Genomic DNA, 20,994 nt, shown 5'->3' with positions numbered 1-20,994 from the left:
GCCACGGTGCACCTGATATTGTCCCGAGATAAGCGAACCCACTGGGACTCTCGCCGTGGCCGCCGTGTACAACACTTTGGTCAAGCCGATGTAGCCTTCCCCCAACCCAAAGTGCCTCATCACTCCATATAAATAGTCCCACTTCAGACTGTCGAACGCTTTCTCAATATCTATGGAGAACACCAGGGGTGCCGTCTCCTCCGACAACCGAGCACCCAGCAGTCGAGTTAGCCTGCGAATGTTGTTCGTGGTGTTCCGTGTAGGGATGAAACCCGTTTGATCCTTATGAATCAGGCCCGTCATGTGGGTTAGCAATCTATTAGCCAAGATTTTGCTCAGAATCTTATAATCTGTTGTTAACATGGATAGTGGGCGATACGAGGAGAGGTCACTGCTCGCTCTACCAGGCTTTAACAAAGGGACCATAAGAGCCTCGCACATGGAGTGAGGTAGTCTCCCTCTCAATTTCGCTTCAGTATAAACCGATTGCAACTGCGGGGCCAAAAACTCCAGATATTTACTATAGAAGTCTATTGGCAGACCATCTAGTCCCGGGGTTTTATTCCGAGCCATCTGCTTCACAGCGCTCCCTATTTCTCCTATCGTAATATTGCGGCCTAGCTCCTCTGCCTCTGTTTGTTCCAACTGTGGCAACTGCAGCCCCCCAAGAAAGGTTTCTAGCTCCTCCTCTCCGCCTACCGGCCCGCTCTTATAAAGTTCTTCGTAGTACGTCCTGAACCTATCCAGGATCCCGGCCTGGGTGTGGCAAAGCCGCCCCCTTCCCCCTCGATGGACACAATTGGATTACCGCGCCAAAGCGGGTTGGCAAGCCAGGCCAGCATAGTCCCCGCCCTATCACCTTCTGCATGCGCCCTGGTCAGGTAACCCTTGTGATCGAAACTACGCAGTCGCTCCAACTCTACTGCCACTGCTTCCTTGGCTTTACCAACCTCGTCCTGAAGCTCGGGATGATTCGGGCGCTCCCGTTCTAACTTCCGCAGCCCCCGTTCTGCACGATCAAGATCATCCAACAATGTTTTACGAGCGCCCGCAGTGGCCCCAATCCAATGCCCTCGGACGACCACCTTCAAGGCAACCCACTCCGTTACCCTGGTGGACGTAGTGCCACTGTTCTCCTCAAAGTAACGAGTCACTCGCTCACCCAGGGCCTCTCTAAATAACAAATCATCTAGGGTATCTGGTCGCAATCGCCAAGTCGAAACACAGGAAACATCCACCATCCAGTTTAGGGACAGCAACAGAGGGTTGTGGTCAGACAATGTGCGAGCCAGGTACTCCGCACTTCCCACTGCCGGAAGTATGGGAGAAGAGCACAAAAACACATCCAGCCTGACATGTAGGTCGTGTATGCTAGAATGAAATTAGTAATCCCTCGTCCTCGGGTGTAATGTTCTCCAAGCATCTCCCAGATCCCAACTCTCCTGCCAATCCAATCTAGGCTTCGCTAGTCTATGTACTGGTGATGAGTGTAATGGAGGGTGAGACCTATCCAATGTGGTGTCTACTACTGAATTAAAATCCCCTCCCATGATTATTGGGCCCGCCAAGAAGCTCGCCAGCTTGCCCGAGAGTGTCGTCAGAAAGGCGGGTAAATCTACATTAGGAGCATACACACTACACAACGACACAACTCGTCCCCTGAGTCTCCCTTCTATAGCCACGAACCTGCCTTCCGGATCTATCATCTGTTTGGTGACTTGAAAGGGAACCCCAGCTCGTATCCATATCATGGCGCCCCTTGCAAAGGCCGAGTACGTTGTATTGAACAGCTGCCCCCTCCATCTTCTCTGTAGTGCCACTCCCTCCTGTTTCGGGAGGTGTGTCTCCTGAAGAAATGCTATGTATACCCCCCTGCGCCTTAGGTAGGCATGGACCTTGTGTCTACGCACCATGGTATGCAGACCCCGCACGTTCCAGGTCACACATTTTAAAGCCCCCGTATTAGCCATAGCTCCCTGCATCCCCGAACACAACAACAATAGTTTCCAGCCATGCGCCTATGCCAACATACTTCTGACCCCCCACCCTCTCCCAGCAACTGAACCCCACACCCCACCAACCCCAACCTGAGTCTCCCAAACTACTCCTGGTTCCCACCCCCCCAGGACAGGCCCCGTCTCGGCCAGATGAGAAGCCATCCAAACTATTGCAACTGGGCAAACCTCCCTCAAATAAGCACACTATAATTTGCAGTCTCCACTGCGATGATCTTAGGGGCCGAAGGAGTTCGTCACACAAGAGTTGCCCCGCGTATCCCGCCCCGCAATCCCCCCATGATCACTCATGAGTTTCCATAGTTCTGTCTAACTGCTCATGGCATCTACGGGCATGGCATCCCAGTACCAGTCTACCAAACCGTTCTCCAAAGCACTTCCCTCAGGCTTCAACGATTTCTCCTGATGTCTGTGGCGTCACAATAGGGCCTCTGGAGTCACCCAGTTCCGAAAGGTCAGTTTCCGACGCCGTACCCTGTTCCTCAGAATCTGTGCCTTTTCGGGACTGGCTCCGTACCGTCCCTGAGAGATCCACCACCGCTTGCAGAGCGGCCCTTCGCTCCTCCTCCGTCTGTGACACTGATGGTTTTCCAGACCTGTGCCAGTTTTTCCGAATCCGTTGCGACTTTCTGGTCAGCTGTTTCCCTTGTGCTTCTTCCGCCCTGAATTTGGCCCCATCCGTTCCGGCTTTATAAGTGTCCCACCATGCCCAAGCGTCTGCCGACGTGGTGAAGAAGAGCGTTTTATCATCCACCACAATTCTTAGCTTCGCTGGGAAGAGGAGGGAGTACTTAATACCCTCCACACGGAGTTCTCGTTTAATCGAGAGGAAGCTAGCTCTGAGTTTCTGTGTCTCGAATGGATAATCCGGGAACAGGGTGACCTTGTTGTTGCCAACCTGGAAGGGGCCTACCTCCCTGGCTCTCTGAAGTAACCAGTCCCAGTCTTTATAATGCAGAAGTTTGATCACAACAGGGCGAGGGGGCAGGCCAGGGGCCGGCGGTCGGGCCGGGACTCTGTGGGCTCGCTCCAGCGAAAAGAAGGTAGAGAGCCCCTCCGGTGCCACTTCAGCACGGAGCCACTGATCGAGGTAGCCTACCATATCATCGCCCTCTGTTTTTTCCGGAAGGCCTACCAGGCGAACGTTGTTGCACCTACTCCGGTTTTCAGCGTCCTCCACTCCCCTCTCCAGTGCCTTTATCCTGGCCAGAGCATCCTCCATCCGGCCTTCCAGTGACTTGTGCGCCGGAGCCAGTTCTTGCAGGGTTATCTCCGCGCTCTTGACCCTTTCCTTAAGTTTATCATGCTCGGCTTTCAGGAGCCCCAGGCCTGTCGCTACCTGGGCAATGTCCTGCTGCAGAGCGTCCTTTGTGGCTGAAATAGCCTCCAGAAAGCGGTCTTGCATGCGTTGAAGATCAGTTGGTCCGCTCCGTCCATCGTTTCAGGTCCAGCCGCTCCGTCCCCCTTCCCCTTCCCCTTCGGCTTCCCCATCGTGGTGTGATCGAGCTAGGGGCAAGAGGAATCCCAACTATCGGCGCCAGTAGCCGTAGGCCTCAGCCGCCCGATCGGCCACAATATTCGGCCTACTTCCAATTCCCGGTCAGCCCGTCAGTAGTTCAGGACCCTTCACTCCGGATAGTTCCCTAGGGCAGCAAAGGCTGGAGATTCGGAACGCGCCTAGGGCATCGATGACTGTGCAGACCCCTCTTACGGGGTGGGTCAGTCCCCTTTCAGACAAAGCACTGTCGATGGGGTCTCCGTCACCTTGGCCTGCGAACAGAAACTGTAGTGGTCGATTCACGGGGCTGCCGCCATTTTAGGTCCGCCCCGATGAACTTCCCCACTCCACCGTCGAAACTTCACCAAGGCGGGAAGGAGGGCCACTGGAGCCACCTCACAGGACCGAGGTCGGCCCTCCAATCTAGCACTCACCGCTGGTGCTGGAGCTCTAAAGGTGCAGATCAGCAGGCCTCCTTTGTCCTCTGCGTCACCAGCTCAGGCCTCGGGCCGCCATCTTAGATCGAAGCTTTCCGTTCCGTCGGTACTTGTTAAGTTCGATTTTCTGGAAGACAAACGGCCGGAGACTGCAAACCCAGGACGCCGATACCTCCGTGATGCCTTCAGCCAATACATTTTCCAATTTCCGTTGGAATTCGTGCGGTTTATCAGGATTATATCTGGGATCGGGCGCGGAGCTCCGGGCTCACGCTGCCTACCTCCTCGGCATCCAAGCCACGCTCTTGTAGCGCTTTTTGCAATATTGCCATTCTTGCACTCTGCCTTTTCTACTGGGTTACAAAGTTTGCTACTATTCCTCTCTTGCAGTAGTTTCCATTTGAACATGTGTTCTTTTCTATTTTGCGGTGTACTTTGTTGGACTTGTGCCGTGTTGCGGTGATCTTTCACCCTGATCCTCTGCTTGCACCCTCTTGCTTTGTTTAATTTCACCTGCTGGGGCCCCTACAACTGTTGCCTGTTCTCGTTTCTTCAGCAGGTGTACCATATGTAAAATCTTCCTTCTGGGGCCAATGACTGAACGAGCACATGTCTCTCTGATGAGCAGATAGAGGGCTATAGACATGTGTCATTAAAACAATTTCTCAAAGGTGCGCTTCACTCGGCAATTCTATGTCAGGACAAGAGGCTCCGATTATGCTATTCTCATTTCTTTATTAGAAATGCCCAGCAGCCAATAAAACAGTAAAAAAAACTACAGTACCCATGAACACCAGGGTAACACCATAGAGACCATAGTATAAAAGGCCATGTAGACACACTTCCTCTTTCTTTGCTGCTCCGCAGCCAGTTAAGTGCCTTTTACTTCTTACCCTACTATTGCATTTGCATTTTTCTTGCCTAAATGTATTTATAAATGTATTTATAATGCTCATATTTGTTTAGCGCTTACCTTGCGCTTCTCTTAGCGTCTCTGACACACTTTGCTTATTTTGCCTTATCTGTCTGTCTTGCAAACTTATAAAAAGGGCATTCTTGAAGCAAAAACCGAACATTATACCAACAGGATAATGACAGCTGAGTCCCAATCGAAGGACATTTTCTCCACTGTCCACGAACTAGCATCTTCCAGCAGAGCCACGGTTACCATTCCTCCTTCCCAGCCCCTCTGTGACTCGCTCAATGAGTTCTTTATAGACAAGGTGGCCAAAATTAAACACAACATTCCCCTGTCAACCCGTCCCCACCCACTACTACCGTTAAATTGACTAACTTTCCACTTTTAACTAATTACACTCTCCTTCCTCTGCTTCATCGGGTCAAATCAGGCTCTCCCCTGGATTTTGCCCCTGCTCGTATCCTTAAGGAAATTTACTCAGCCTGCCCTACACCACCTCTGACCCTTCTTAATGACTCACTTACACACAGTTCTGTCCCCAGTCCACACAAATTGGCGATTGTTATTCCAATTTTTTTAAAAACGGACGCCGACTCATCCTCCCCCTCCAATTACCGCCCCATTTCACTCCTGCCTTACCTTGCTAAAGTTCGCGAAACCCATATCACCACCACTCTGAGCACCCACATTGAGGCAAATCATTGCCTCTCCACCTGTCAAGCCGGTTTCCGTCCCCTGCACTCTACAGAGAAAGTGGTCATCTCAGTAATGGACAAATTGCGTGAAGGTATCGACACCAACCTTCCGCAAGCCTTGATACTCCTAGACCTGTCCGCCGCTTTTGACACGGTGGACCACCCCATCCTCCTCAACCGTGTCAGGGCGGCGGGCATAGAAGGCTTGGCCTTCTCATGGCTTGAGTCTTTTCTCACTGGGAGAACTCAAGCGGTCCGTTTGACTGGCTTCGCTGCGGCCTCCCACAAGGTAGAGTGCGGGGTCCCCCAGGGCTCATCACTTTCCCCTCTTCTGTTTAACCTATACATCTTTCCCCTCATTTTTATGTTACAGCAACTGGAGGTCACCGTGTTCAATTACGCGGATGACCTCCAGTTAATCTTCAACCTGTCTCATCCATCTTCATCCGCCCTGAACGTCCAGACAGTAATGACGTTCATTCAAGATTGGATGAACTGCAACCACCTCAAACTCAATCCGGACAAGACCGGGTTGGTCCTGACCGGAGGTGGTTGCAGTCCATGGTCCCCCTCTTTTTGGCCCTCTTCCCTTGGTGTTCCCCCACTCCCTGTGTCCAAAGTAAAAACACTCGGGATCCTTCTTAATTCTCAACTCACTGTCCATTCACAAGTTAGTTCCGTGGTTTCCTCTTGTTTTTTTCCCTCAGAATAATCAGGAAAGTTTCCCGTTTTTTTTCTCCCTCTGCTTTAAAAGTAATTGTGTTGGCCATGGTACTGTCTCGTATAGACTATGGTAACATAGTCTATAATGGGGCCCCCGCCTACGCGATCCATCGTTTGCAATTGGTGCAGAATCAGGCGGCTCGCCTGATTCATGGCCTACCCAATTACCATCAGGTCACCCCACTGCTCAAGACATTACATTGGCTCCCAGTGAAAGAGCGTGCCCTTTTCAAACTCGGCTGCCTCACTTACCAGGCCAGATCGGGCACTGCTCCCGAATTCATCTGTTCTGCCATTAAGCCCTACTGCCCCGGCAGAGAACTTCGCTCCGCTCATTTGGCCCTCCTCACCATTCCTCGCTTTAAAAAACAGAGGGCGGATGGAGCGAGATTCGCTGTCTTGGCTCCAACCTTTTGGAACTCCCTCCCGGCTACCCTGTGCACCTCACCTTCCTACCTCCTGTTTCGGAAGAATCTTAAAACCTTCCTCTTTACGCAAGCCTACCTGACTTAAATCCCTCTAGTTGCTGCCGTCCACTGTTCACCACTAGCGCCATGAAACCGCTGGGTAAACGAGCGCTGTACAAATGTTTTTAAATTCAAATTCAAATTCAAATTCTTCTGCCACTTCTGCGTGCATTGAGCGGGGAGCGTGGGCTCACCTCCCCTTTTTAGCCGGGCGCTTGTTGCCCGTGTCTGTTTGCTGTTGTGGAGCGGGAGAGGGGTTTAGGAGGCTCACGCGAAGGGTGCGCAAGCTCTTCTACTGCATTCTTGAGGCGGCCGTTACCGCGCATGCGCTGTGGCCATTTTCCGGCTTTTATTCCATGTTTACACGGTGCCGGATTAAAGGACGGTCGTTTTTACAGCATCAGAGCCCACAGCCTCAGAATATTAACCCTGTGTGATGCCTTTTGCCGTCAGACTGCATTGGGCTGTATAACCAGCATAGGCTTTGCCTAGAGTGCGTTTTTTTGTGTGGCAGCAAGCCCTCCCTCTACATTTGAATAATTATTGTGTGCAGTGTTGTATTTCTATCTAGGACCCTAATTCGATATTCCCGATTCATGCCCTTGTGTGGTAATAATAAATAGTAACCTTATAAAGGCATGAGAATCAGATCCATATTTATTAAATAGCCCATGCAGTCCAAATCACGGCAAGGCTACTCCCATAGACTCCTAGAAAGCACAACGCTTTCTTTGAACAAACCAAGCCTTCAGCAGCCTGTGAAATCCCCTCCTGCTTCTGTTTTGATTTACACAAGAACTCCTGGAGTCCAAAAAGAGCTGTTAGTTCTTAGTGACGTCTTATTTCCAACCTTACGTCAAACCCGGCACCTTTCAGGTATAAATAGACCAACGTTGCCTTAAGAAAACACACGGTGGTGTGGAGCAGAGCGGTTATCTACTTATCCGGAGCCCAGCTGATGTGAGAGCTGAAGGAAACCGCCCCTCCCCTTTTGACGTGCTGGAGAAGCTGCCTTTTCTCACGCCGAGAAAATCCAGCTCCGGGGTTCCCAAGTTGCCCTCGCGGGTTGCTGGGAGATCGATTCCTGAAACGCGAGATACAAGACCTCCTTCATTCTAGAACCAAGGTATGGAACTGATGAAAACCTTAGAGAGAATTCTTGATTCCTATACTTGGCAAAAAACCCAACTTAACTTAAAAACTGCAACTTACTTACTCCTTCCCACGTATTAGGCTTAGGTCAGGTACACTGGCGTAGGCGTATCTTAGAAGCACCAGTTGAGTTTGTTAGTCAAAGTTTTTATGTATGTATATTTTTTATCCGTTTTAAAGTATCATATGGCTAAGAAGCCATAACAATGCTTTTACAGTATTATTTCATAATACTACTTGTACTGTACGCACTTTACTTTATGATGAGTATTGCAATTATGGCAATTCATTTCTCTTGCATGAGAAAGAAGACTGCTCAATAAAATAACATCTTTTTATTGAAAACGCCCGTCTCTCTATTTCTCTGCACTCTGGTGAAACTAAGCCTTTACGATTGACTGAGTGAAATAGCTGCCTATTGTTTTCACACGACTCTAGAGATACACTCTTTATTCTGACGGAGCAAAGTTGTCATGTTTATGCGGTTGTCATAAACTGAATCCATTCTTGTCTAATCAGGGAAGTTCACTCCTCCCTGTTCATTCAAGAAAGTTTCTAGTGACCTCTGAGCTAGCTGGCAAACCTAAATTAAGTTTAACATTGTCAGTAGAGACCTAGATGACCTCAGTCCTACGTCTACACTGCTGTTTATGTTATTCCAATGCGCAGAGCCTATTGGGAAAATAGGAACTACACTACATGGCGCCCAACGTTTGGTAAGGCGATAATCTAACGCAAGACTCAGTCGTGCTTTTGACACAGACCCCTTTTTCGCGTAAAAACTCCAATAGACGTCTGGAGTGGGTGAAAGGTTAATATCCGCCAGAACTTAGTAGGATGAGAATCCTATGTATTAGTTTTTGGTATAGTCAACATTGAAGGATACAGTGTTCCAAAATATTGTGCACCTAATCTTTGTTTCCTTGAAACTCGATCTGCAACAAAAAACTTTCAGTCCGTAAAATGGCAGAAAGTGACGAAGAGAGGGAGCAAGCTAGACTAGCAGCTCAACTCAAAGCGGGCGACACACTTCTCCAAAACACCAACCCGTATGCAATACTCATCCCGGTCAATATAAGGAAAACCATAACTATAAAACGTATAGAAAATGGATTAACATCAAGAGGTGGTACAGTCGTATTTGTGGTAGAGGCACATGAGTTTCGGCAGACAGAAGTATTCTATACCTGGATAAACTTTCCAGCAGCAAATCCTGTAACACATGAGTTCCACTACTACAAAATAGCGGAAGCTCCAGAGTAATACTCTCCTTTCGAGAAAGATAAATATCAACAAACATATCAAGAGCACCTGCTCTTATTTAAAGACGCCCTAATACATCAAAATCACATCACTATGCTCGGTCCACTAGGTAGACCAGGAGCCACGTGGCCGGTTCTAGCCAGCTACTCACCACACCCAGACATTGAAGCAATGTCAGCCATAGAACATTTAGTTCAGTTAAAACAACTAATTAAAATACATAGACAATTGGTCCAATATGTCATGCGGACTTCAACAGTCCAACCTGCAATTAATCTTCCACAAAATACCCCTCATCAGGGGAACACAAACAAGATTACACCACAGAACATACAATCGTGTCTTGGTAAAACACCTACAAAACGGGAACAAATTCCATTCTGGTTAGCTCAAAAAATCACCCAGATAGAGGCAGTATTTCCTGATACTACCCCACACGAAAAACACAGAATTCTGACTATCTGCCTCCCAATGGGGATCGCACCACATATGGAGGACTGTGACACTTGGGGTACAGTCTTTGCTTCTATATACACATGGTGTTCCGTCTATGGCGGTTATACCAGATGTCCTAAGACAGATTCAAAATGAATACGGTCCAGAACCTGCTTTAACGCTGGGTATGAAATTACTGAAGGACTTTAAACAGGTCTCGGCTATATTATTAGCCAACATAAAAGGAGAAGCAGCATGTGTGGCAATCCACCAGAAATTGAAGGAGACAGATATAACAGACCAAACATTTGAGCTTGCTAAAATCATAGAAAAATCCTATGAAGAATTAGGAAGAGATAGTTTGGGTGGGAAACTGGTAAAACCCCAACTAATTGAAAATCCTGAAAAGACCTATATTAAAAATAATCTAAATACTCCAAAAAAGAGCTGGGATGGTACTAAACAATCCACTACCAGGGAAAAACAATTCCAGTCCAGAGGAAGGTCTCCCCAACGGAGGAATAAATCACCGGTTGGAAGAGACAAATCTCCCCAAAGGGAACCCTCTGAAAAAAGATACAATCTTAGAGATAGGGATAAAATAAGAAAACCTGACAGATATCAAGACATTGATACACGTCCCTCTCGATCCTTCTCACTCAATTCTTCTCGATCTTCCACACAGAAATCGGAAAGAAGAGGACGGTCAGAACACAAGGAAGAGCACGTCAAGTCCAAAGACAAAGAACCTGCTCATCAAAGTAAAAAATCACAATTTCCCAGAAAGAAGGTAGCAAGTATTAAAATTAAACATGCTGAGAATTCTGAGGACACAACTGAAAAACGGAGAGTGGGCCCAGACAATGTTGGGCAGCGCAGCAGAAGTGAACATAGCTCGCAAGATCCTGATGAATCTTCTGGAGACAGTGGACACGAATGAATACATTCAGGTGGAAACGGCAGACACACGAGTTAGTGTGCCCCATAAATTATATGAAATAACATTGCGAATAGAGGGAGATAAAACTAGGAAAATAAAAGGTCTCTTTTGGGAGAATCTTTCTAAAGGCTATGACATCCTGTTAGCTGAAAAAGACTGGCCAGAGTTTGTCAGGGAGTGCCCTCATGGCGAAGAAATGATTATGCCTGCCTTCTCAAATCATATCCCAATTCATAAAAAATATACATTAGCAAGAAAATGGGCAGTGGCACAAGCCCCTGCCTTATATAAAAATCATGTAGGATGGGATGAGGATTCTCCTCACCACAAAATCTAGGTAAAAAATCAAACTACTGCACAAAGACAGTACTCAGTTAAACAAGAAGCTAAAAAGCAAGCCAGGGAGATCTTAGATCAACTTGAATATCAGGGGGTGATTGAAACATGCACCTCGCAAATGAACAACCCTTTGTTTCCTGTCTCCAAGCCAGACGATTCATATCGTCTAGTTTCGATACAGACATGTAACCTCCTGTTGCAAAGCTTTTGCAGTACAAAATTCACACAGTGCAGCACTAATGAACAACATTGTGCGCAAGAAATATAAAACGACATTAGATATGTCTAACAGATTGTTCTGTCAAAACATTGCACCTGAAAGCAGGTATTTGACCACTTTCTAAATAATGGGGTCGCAGAAACAATTTTGCCGACTCCCACAGGGATTCAAGAACAGCCCGGGATTATTCTCAGCCAGAGTAAGAAAATTATTACAAATATATGATGATGAAGCATTATCATATGTCGATGACATCTATCTTACAGATGATGACCTGGAGACTCACTTAAAAAGAGTGAACACCATAATTCTTGGGTTCGCATCAGAGGGTTACAAATTCAATTTTAAAAAGTCCAGAATTGCCCATCTGACAGTCCTATTTTTAGGCTATAAATTATCAAGTGAAGGCAAAAGGCTGGCAGACAACTTCTTAGAGAAGTGTGCAGTACTCCAAGCACCAAAAACGCTGAGAAATTTACAATCAATACTAGGCTTCCTGAATTTCGGAAGAACATACATTCTAAATTATGCAGAGAGGGTTAAGCCTCTCTATGAATTAATAAAAACTGATTTCAAACCCATACACTGGATTCAAAAACACACAGAAATTTTGAGATCTTTACAGACAGACATGTTAGCTAAAACAAAACTGTAAACTCGTGAAAGCATATGCAATCTGGTTATCAAAGTAATTCCAGGAAGATGCGGATTCATGTACCTGACCTCTAATGAGGGAGAAACGGTACCAATAGCTTACAAATCACACTTGTACACTCAAGCTGAAATGAAATTCAGCTCTACAGAAAAAATTCTGACAGCGGTTCAAACTGCTGTAGCAAAAGAAAGAGCCCTAGCCCAAGGCAAAAGAATAACTGTTTATACAGCAGAATCAGCCCTTGAGGCATTAACAAGTCCACGTAATCTGAATACAGTGGCATTAGATCCAAAATGGATACAATGGGAAAATTCTCTTGCTACAGAAGATGTGAAATACTATTTTGACCCGAAACTGAAAAAACTAGATGAGCTAGAATATGAACAAGAAAATCCTCTGCCAATCGAAATTCTGCCTCTCGAACAGTATACCTGCGTAATCTATATGGACAGATTCGCACAACACTACGATGTAGATAAAAAGTCCTACAATGCAGCGTGCGCGATTGTTAAAGGTCGCTGGCGCTGTGGTAAATTCAAACCGATGATTACCAAAACTGAATCACTCAGAAACTGTTCAGCTGAACGAGCTGAAATAAGATCTTTGAAGATGGCGCTTGAAAATGCTGATCGCAAATTCCCCACACTAATAGTGTGCGATTCGCATTACTGCGTCAAGTTATATAACAGCGACATGCAGACATGGAGAAAAAACGATTACAAAGATGACACAGGTGCCACAATCAAGCATAAAAAAGTTTGGGAACAAGTAGTTCTTTTACAGAAAGAACTACAAAAGACTCACGTGATACACGCACTGAGTCATCGACGTGATGGCGTTCACATTGCAGGGAATTCATTGGCTAACAGAGCCACAGCGGCAGCGGTTCAACCGGCTTCCGTAGCCACAAAAAAGCGTTCAGAAAAACAAATAGATGGAGAAACCATGCTGGCGGTAAAAGCATCATTTAAAGGCGATTATGCAGCATTACCTCTCAACTATCCACTCAATAATACATACATAATTGATGCAAACTCCGTTCCTTTTGCTCAAATCCCTGGAGTGGGGGATAGAGTAATTCCAAATACGAACCGGAGAGTTTTCATGATTGAAGACGCACACATGGGATTGGGTCTGAGGCACCAAGAGATCCTGAAATCTTTGATAGAATTACAATCAAATTACTGGTGGCCGGGAATGAGTATAGATATCTACAATTTTGCAAGAAATTGTGAGGACTGCAACAGAGATCGCAGTTGTGAACCGGACCAGACAACAGCCCAGATACCACTATTAGAGAGCATCAGGCGATCTAGAACGCAGAAATCCAGCCTGAGAAATGCGTCCCCATAATTATTAAGACTGAATTCACTTAAAAATGCAGACCCCAGCGCTCGGCTGACGCCAGAACTGTTATAAAAGATTTACGAGTCTTTATCGGCACATACGCAATTGGCATGCTACATTCTGATCAAGGTCCTGCGTTTAGCTCTGGAGCTTACAAAGAGGCCATGACCAGTATGGGCATTGCATTGCGGTACTCTTCTCCCTTCCATCCTGAGGGAAATGCGGTAGTGGAAAGAAAAAACTGTGACATGAAGCAATCTATAACGGCGAGGGTATTAGGTTCGGGTAATGGGTGGGTCAAACATTTAATAAGTGTCCAACGTAGTCTTAACAACATGCCAAGAAATTCTCTAAAAGGTTTCAGTCCGTATGAACTTTTGTTTGGAACTAGAATGAGAATTCAGGATTTGGATTGTCATACTTCAGTGGTAGAAGAAAAAACCTTTGACATCAAAGATCGTTTGGCTGTTTTACAGGACGTGAATGAAACAAGAAAAAGTCTAAGTAACATAAAGTTTAAGCCAATGACCACTGAAAAACCACCTTTCCCAGCAAGACCTGTCTGGATTCCAAAGATTGGGGATCTGGTCAGAGAAAAGATCGCGGTGAAGAAGGAATTTGGGCCTTTTTACAGAAAAGCAGTACCTGTCTTAGCTGTCAGCGGAACAAGATCAGTAGTACTACCGCCACTTGCTGGTAAAAAGGAAAACAGAATTGTTTCCATCGATCTGGTGAAACCACAATCATGTGGCCGATAATAAGTAGTAGGCCAAGTGGACTCCCAAGAAATAGCAGAAGACCAAACTTTGCTACAATCCAAGAGGTTCAAACTGAAAGACTAATCACATTCGATAAACCAACAGTAAATAAAAAGGACAATGCAACAAAGCAATGGAACTTGTGCCTCTTGAAACCCTAATTGCAACAATTGGTGAAGGTACACCAATCTACAACGATGTAGCTTCAGAATGTACAAATGTAACAAAAGAAAATGCAAAGATCAATGGAAATCTGGAAGCTATCCCACCAATTGACAGAACTGCATCTGGCTATTTTATCGACTTTGATGACTTTTCCGATGATCCAAGTGAACATGGAGACAAGCCAGCAACAAAAACTCTCAAAGAGAAAATGACCGAGCTGTTTCACCAACTAAAAGAGACATATCTGATCTCACCATGGATTGAATTTTGTATTGTGTTAGGTGTACTTTTCCTCCTGCTTTGGCTCATCATGGTTTTAAGTTTGGGTAGATTCATTGATGGAAAATATAGTACAATGGACACAGCAAGTCAGAACATCAACTTGGTCCTAAGGTCTCACAGATCCTCTCCTATCAGGAAAAGAGAACTGTCATCAGTGAACATCACAGCCAACTCAATACCTGGGGGTATTGCTTGGGACAGAACTGACTATGATATTTAAGGCCCGATTGAGCTCTTGAAATATCCACACCAGTTCAAGATTTCCTTAAGTGACTTCGTGATACCAAGTTCCTTTTCTTATGATTGGGACTTTGAAAATATTAATAATATGATTATTATATGTCAGATTTAGTAATGTCAGCTAAATTTACAGAACATGATTATTTACAGGGTTCATCAAATTATAAAGAATTATACTGTTACAACCACTATGGTCATCACTATTTGCATAAATCTGCACAACCTAGAAATGTTTTTACTTACAATCAATGGGAACACTGCCCAACCCCACCTAAAGGAAGTTCTAAAACATTTTTCGAGAAATTTCCATACTTCTCAGGGTTTAACATCAGTAATGCAGAAACGTTTTATTTTAAAATGTTAAATAAGATAGGAATGAAAAACATGCTGACAAATACTAAACTGATTTATTCTGAAAAGTTTTTATGACAAAATGTCTAAATTTGGTTTTGAATTTTGGAAAAATAACATTGAAACAAAAACCACCTGGAGAACAAAAGACTGGCATGTGCAAGGTCTAGAATCATTATTTAGAGCCTGCATGATCCCAGAACAAATAATATTCCTGAATGATACCATTCAACAAACTACTTGTCTTGGTTTAGCTAAGATAAAAGACTTAAACAAACCGTCAATTCCGAAGCCCATACCTGATTACAATAGCACTACAGATGTGAAAATAGACGTATCACACATTTTTCACCAAAACAGAACGAATCCTGATTGGAAAACATGGTTGATCTGGCCCACTGACACAAACAACTGTCAAGATAGATTCCTGAATAAAAGACAGGGTTTAAAATAACCAGGCCAGACCCAAGATATTCCCATGAGACAACATCCAGGGATAGTTACAACATACAGTGTTGGGAAATTATACCTTGAGTGGCTACAGAAATCCACACTGGCTGAAATTAAGCAACACTTGACTTTACTTGAAGAAGGTGCTGACTTGCGAGATTTCCTAAAGGGACTTCGCAAACAGCGTCAGAAAAGTTTCATAGCGGCCGGTATATATGCTGCATACAACGATGCATGGAAAGTAATGCAAATTGAAGCAGCAGAAAAAATACGAGTAATTGATTGTAACAATTTGGAAAAATCACTTTCTGTTGTGGACAATGGGTTAACGACTCTGTCTTCCAGAATATATTCACTGGACATTATTGTATCTTCTGCCTTTGATATAATAGAGCAAGACTTGCTAATGTTACAACATGGTCAGTCCCAATTACGTTCTATTGTACAGCTTGGCTGGACGTTGCAAAACCTACGTTCAGGCTACGTGCCATGGCGTCTAATTAATGTAACGTCGTTATTCTCTATCTTTAACCTTACTGATAAACAAATCAGTTTGGCACAAAAAGGAGCAAACTATACAATTCTGAGCATTGAAAACCTTGAGAGATTACCATTGACAATGTCAGTAAGACCTGTCATTGAATGGATAATACATGGAACGATTACAATTCCGATAACAACTTTCCAGTTCAAATATTGCCAAGAATATATACCAGCAGGCCAGTATGAAAGGTTGGGTAAAGGATACATCAAATCAACCTGGGATTTACCTTACACACACAAATGGTATGGTGAAAGTAAAAGGAGGTATTCCTTAGTGGTAATTATTGTAAAAAAATCACTGAGCGGTACACTTCTGTGTCAAGGTATTAACTTGCATGGAGCATGCGAAGGGTCTTCGAATAATCTTTCATGTCACCTGCAAGGCACTCCTGCAACACAGATAGAACCATTCTTCAGACAGCTTTCCAACAGTAGCTACGTTATAATAACTGACCACAGCTGTTGTGGATTGGTGCCAGGAGAATGCTATCTCGTAACTGTTACTTCCAGGGTCGTTTGCTGTATGCAAGTATTGTATCCAAACAGCAATCCAGACATGGAGGCGGCAATATGGCCTCATGTGAATATCTCTTCTATTCAAATTGATACTTTAAGCAGAATGAAGTCTATTCTTTTACAGACAACTGTGCCATTGACCTCTTCCAAAGAAACGTATGACCTGTAAGTTGCAAGGACAGCTGCAGAGATACATACTCTTTTATCGACAAATTGCCCTGTGCATTTCGCAGAAATGTTAAGCCAAATTTTAAACATGTCTGATACCAGCGGCATCACACATGTATTTAAGACACTTTTTTCGAGACTGTTAACACCGTTTGAAACAGTTCTGGGCATCTTCCCGAATTTTGTATATTCTGTCTTTGGTGGCCTACCTTTAATTTGGGATTCGTAGCAGGAATTTTATTTTTGTTCCTTCTGCTCCGATATGGCAAGCCAAGCCACAGAAAAGACTCCAGCAATGATGGAAGAAACGATCCTAGCAATACGATACCGAGACCGTATAACTAAGGTCCTCGGATTAGCCCGGCTAAGAGATCTAAGTGCTACCTGGTTTCTTTCATTCAGACCAATCTGGCAACATTGCATCTTACCTGTGCTCCGATGTCTGCTATGCGGAGAAGAATGCGTGTTGGACGTCTGTCTTACACTACCATCAGCAGTACCAATGGATGTCGATACTTTGCTAGGTCCGGTAACGACTCATGCAAAGTGTTGTCCCCAGCGGCTACCCATTCTGATGACGGCATTCCTTGAGACTTCACCATTACGAATAGGTGGCGGTGAAGTACGAGAGGAAAGCAGCACCAAACAGGTACAACCTTCTGTGAGCATTGCTGATCCTAACATCGATGATAGCAATCACGCAGAGAACTGCACAGTTGCAGTATTTTCAAACTTGGTCGAACTTTCACCTGAAGTTGTAGACCAATTTTTTGCGAGTCTGTCTGATATGATGTTCTCCCCTAAGCAACGAGAATGAGTTTTTTAACAAGCACACATCGTTCCTTGAAGTCTGAAGTTGACCTTCAATTCTGTTAAACAAAGCAATGGAAAATATTTGGGACTATTTTTTTTCTCCCCTGAAAGCGAAATAATTTTTCTTTCTAAATCCAAAATATTTACCAATTTTTTCCGGCACATGATACTTTGCTTAAAGTAGAACTATTCCTAAAGAACAGAGCTTCTATTTTTAGAGACACTAGAGACCATATTTTACCTCAGCCTCTAGCAAATGCATATTATCGTATAATAATATGTGATGAAATGGTCTCGACCTTCTTTTCTGTATACAGAGCCATTTCATGTGTAATTTCATTTCTAAAGTTTCGCAATTCATTTAGCTGAAATATATGCATTTAACTGAATGATAGCCTTGCTTGAAAAGACGTACATACCAATACTCATTTTTCGTGTATAAAGCATACACCATTTCAAATGCAATTATGTATTTTGGGGTGGGTTGGAAAACACACATGCATCGTATGTTTACTATTGCTTATTTTTTAGTAATGATGGACATTAATCAGTGGAGTGGGTGTTGTATTTCTATCTAGGACCCTAATTCGATATTCCCGATTCATGCCCTTGTGTGGTTATAATAAATAATATCCTTATAAAGGCATAAGAATCAGATCCATATTTAGTAAATAGCCCATGCAGTCCAAAGCATGGCAAGGCTACTCCCATAGACTCCTAGAAAGGACAACGCGATCTTTAAACAAACCAAGCCTTCAGCAGCCCGGGAAATCCCCTCCTGCTTCTGTTTTGATTTACACAAGAACTCCTGGAGTCCAGAAAGAACTGTTTGTTCTTAGTGACGTCTTATGTCCAACCTTACGTCAAACCCGGCACCTTTCATGTATAAATATACCGACGTTGCCTTAAGCAAACACACGGTGGTGTGGAGCAGAGCGGTTATCTACTTATCCGGAGCCCAGCTGATGCGAGAGCCGAAGGAAACCGCCCCTCCTCTTTTGACGCGTTGGAGAAGCTGACTTTTCTCACACCGAGAAAATCCAGCTCCGGGGTTGCCAAGTTGCCCTCGCGGGTTGCTGGGAGATCGAGTCCTGAAACGCGAGATACAAGACCTCCTTCATTCTAGAACCAAGGTATGGAACTGATAAAAACCTTAGAGAGAATTCTTGATTCCTATACTTGGCAAAAACCCAACTTAACTTAAAAACTGCAACTTACTTACTCCTTCCCACGTATTAGGCTTAGGTCAGGTACACTGGGGTAGGCGTATCTTAGAAGCACCAGTTGAGTTTGTTAGTCAAGGTTTTTATGTATGTATATATTTTATCCGTTTTAAAGTATCATATGGCTAAGAAACCATATCAATGCTTTTACAGTATTATTTCATAATACTACTTTTACTGTACGCACTTTACTTTATGATGAGTATTGAAATTATGGCAATTCATTTCTCTTGCATGAGAAAGAAGACTGCTCAATAAATTAACACCTTTTTATTGAAAACACCCGTCTCTCTATTTCTCTGCACTCTGGTGAAACTAAGCATGCACGATTGACTGAGTGAAATAGCTGCCTATTGTTTTCACACGACTCTAGAGATACACTCTTTATTCTGAGGGAGCAAAGTTGTCATGTTTATGCGGTTGTCAGAAACTGAATCCCTTCTTGTCTAATCAGGGAAGTTCACTCCTCCCTGTTCATTCAAGAAAGTTTCTAGTGACCTCTGAGCTAGCTGGCAAACCTAAATTAAGCTTAACATAGTCAGTAGAGACCTAAATGACCTCAGTCCTACGTCTACACTGCTGTTTATGTTATTCTAATGCGCAGAGCCTATTGGGAAAATAGGAACTACACTACAGCAGGTTTTGCCTGTACTGATGGCTTGCTGTGGGGTTTTTGTCACTCCCCCTGAATTGTGTCTCTGACACCTTTTTATTTTACGTCATCTAGTGGGCATTACTTTTACACGCTGTGTAACCATGGAAGATTATTTTAATGATGATGACTATTACTATGAGGAGGAGGATTCTGGCTCTTTGGAGCATGTATTGGTGGAGGCATTGGACCAGGGAGTGCAGCACTCCGTGAATAAAGCCCTTGTGCATGCCATTAATCCATTGAAGCGCCATTTAAATCAATATGCGCAACAGCAGGGTTGGATACCTGCTTCCCGTAAGTCATCTAAGTCCCTTGTAAATCCTCATAAATCTGACTTTCAAAAGTTGGCTAGAAGTTTGGCGTCTGATAAGTCCAAGTCCACTGTTGATGTGTCGTCATCCGTTCCTCCTCCTACTGATACCGATGACACGCATTCCTCGACTTCTTCAGATCATGATGCTCCTCCCCCTAGGTAGAAGGTGTGTAAGGAACATTTTGTTGATGCCCCACGCATCCTCCTGTCCTGACATTTGATCCTTCCGATATTATTCATCCCCATTCCACATCCTAGCTTCCCTTTCCTGCTGTAGCATAGTATGTCCGGACACATACGCCAACCTTTTGAGAAGGATGTCAGGGCTAGGCTTCGGTCTGAGTGCCCTAGGTCGGATCTGGCAGACCATCTGGCAGAGACTCCTGAGGTTGATCCTACCATGCTCACCTATCACAAGAAGTATGCCAAAGACCCGAAGAAGGGTCTGGACAGATCGTGGCGTTCCTGTCAGGACAAGCTCCTTGATTTATTGTGTCCTCTCACCAAAATCCTGGATCTTGGATCCCTGGCCAAGTTGTCGTCGGCCCTTGTGGACATGATGGAACTTATTGAGTGGGCGCAAAGGGCTATTTGCCAGTTGGGTAATGCCAACTGTGCACATTCGTGTGAGAGACGCCGTTCCATTCTTCTGAAACTAGATCCTAAGTTGGCGGAGCTCTCCTCCTCGGAATCCGGTAACGGCAGCTCAAGGTCTGCGGTTTTTCAACCCTTTTTAAAGGAACTCACAAAATTTGTGGCCACCTTCAGTGGTTTGGACAAAGCTCAGGCTTCACTGCGGCGAGCATTCCATCCGGTTTTTGTGAGGGCCGGACGACATAGGGGATGCTCCTTCGGCCGTGGCTCTCAGCAGCAATCCCAGAGGGGATTCCAGTCCCATAGAGGCGGTGGCCAAGATTCCGGCTATAATACCAGATCCAATTTCTATCCCTCTCGAAAAGGGAGAGGCCAGTATACAAAAGGACGCTCCGGCGGACACCAAGGTGGTTACCAGGACTCCAACTCTTCAGGTGAGCCTGATTCCTGCTTGCAGTGTAGGTCTGGGGGACTGGATACAATTTGTTCTCCACAATTGGCGTCTGATCTCCAGCGATGCATGGGGGCTGGAAACCCTCCAAGGTCACAGGATAGAGTTTTACCAGCCCCAGCATCAGACCCACCAACCCTCACCTCTGTGTTTTTCCCTTCAAGATTGGGAATTCATTTAGACAGAAATAGACTCCTTCCTAAAAAAGGGGGCAATAATTCCGACTGTTCGTCATCCCAAGGGGTTCGTCAGCACAGTTTTTCTGGTCGAAAAGAAAGGGGGCGGCTCCCGCCTAGTTCTAAATCTAAAGGAATTCAATGGAGGGGTTGTTTACAGGCATTTCAAGATGGAGGGAATCCATCTGTTG

Source organism: Lissotriton vulgaris, chromosome 9, assembly GCF_964263255.1.
Source record: "Lissotriton vulgaris chromosome 9, aLisVul1.2, whole genome shotgun sequence".
Lineage (NCBI taxonomy): Eukaryota > Metazoa > Chordata > Amphibia > Caudata > Salamandridae > Lissotriton > Lissotriton vulgaris.
The sequence above is the reverse complement of the archived record's forward strand: the minus strand, read 5'-3'. Positions refer to the sequence as shown.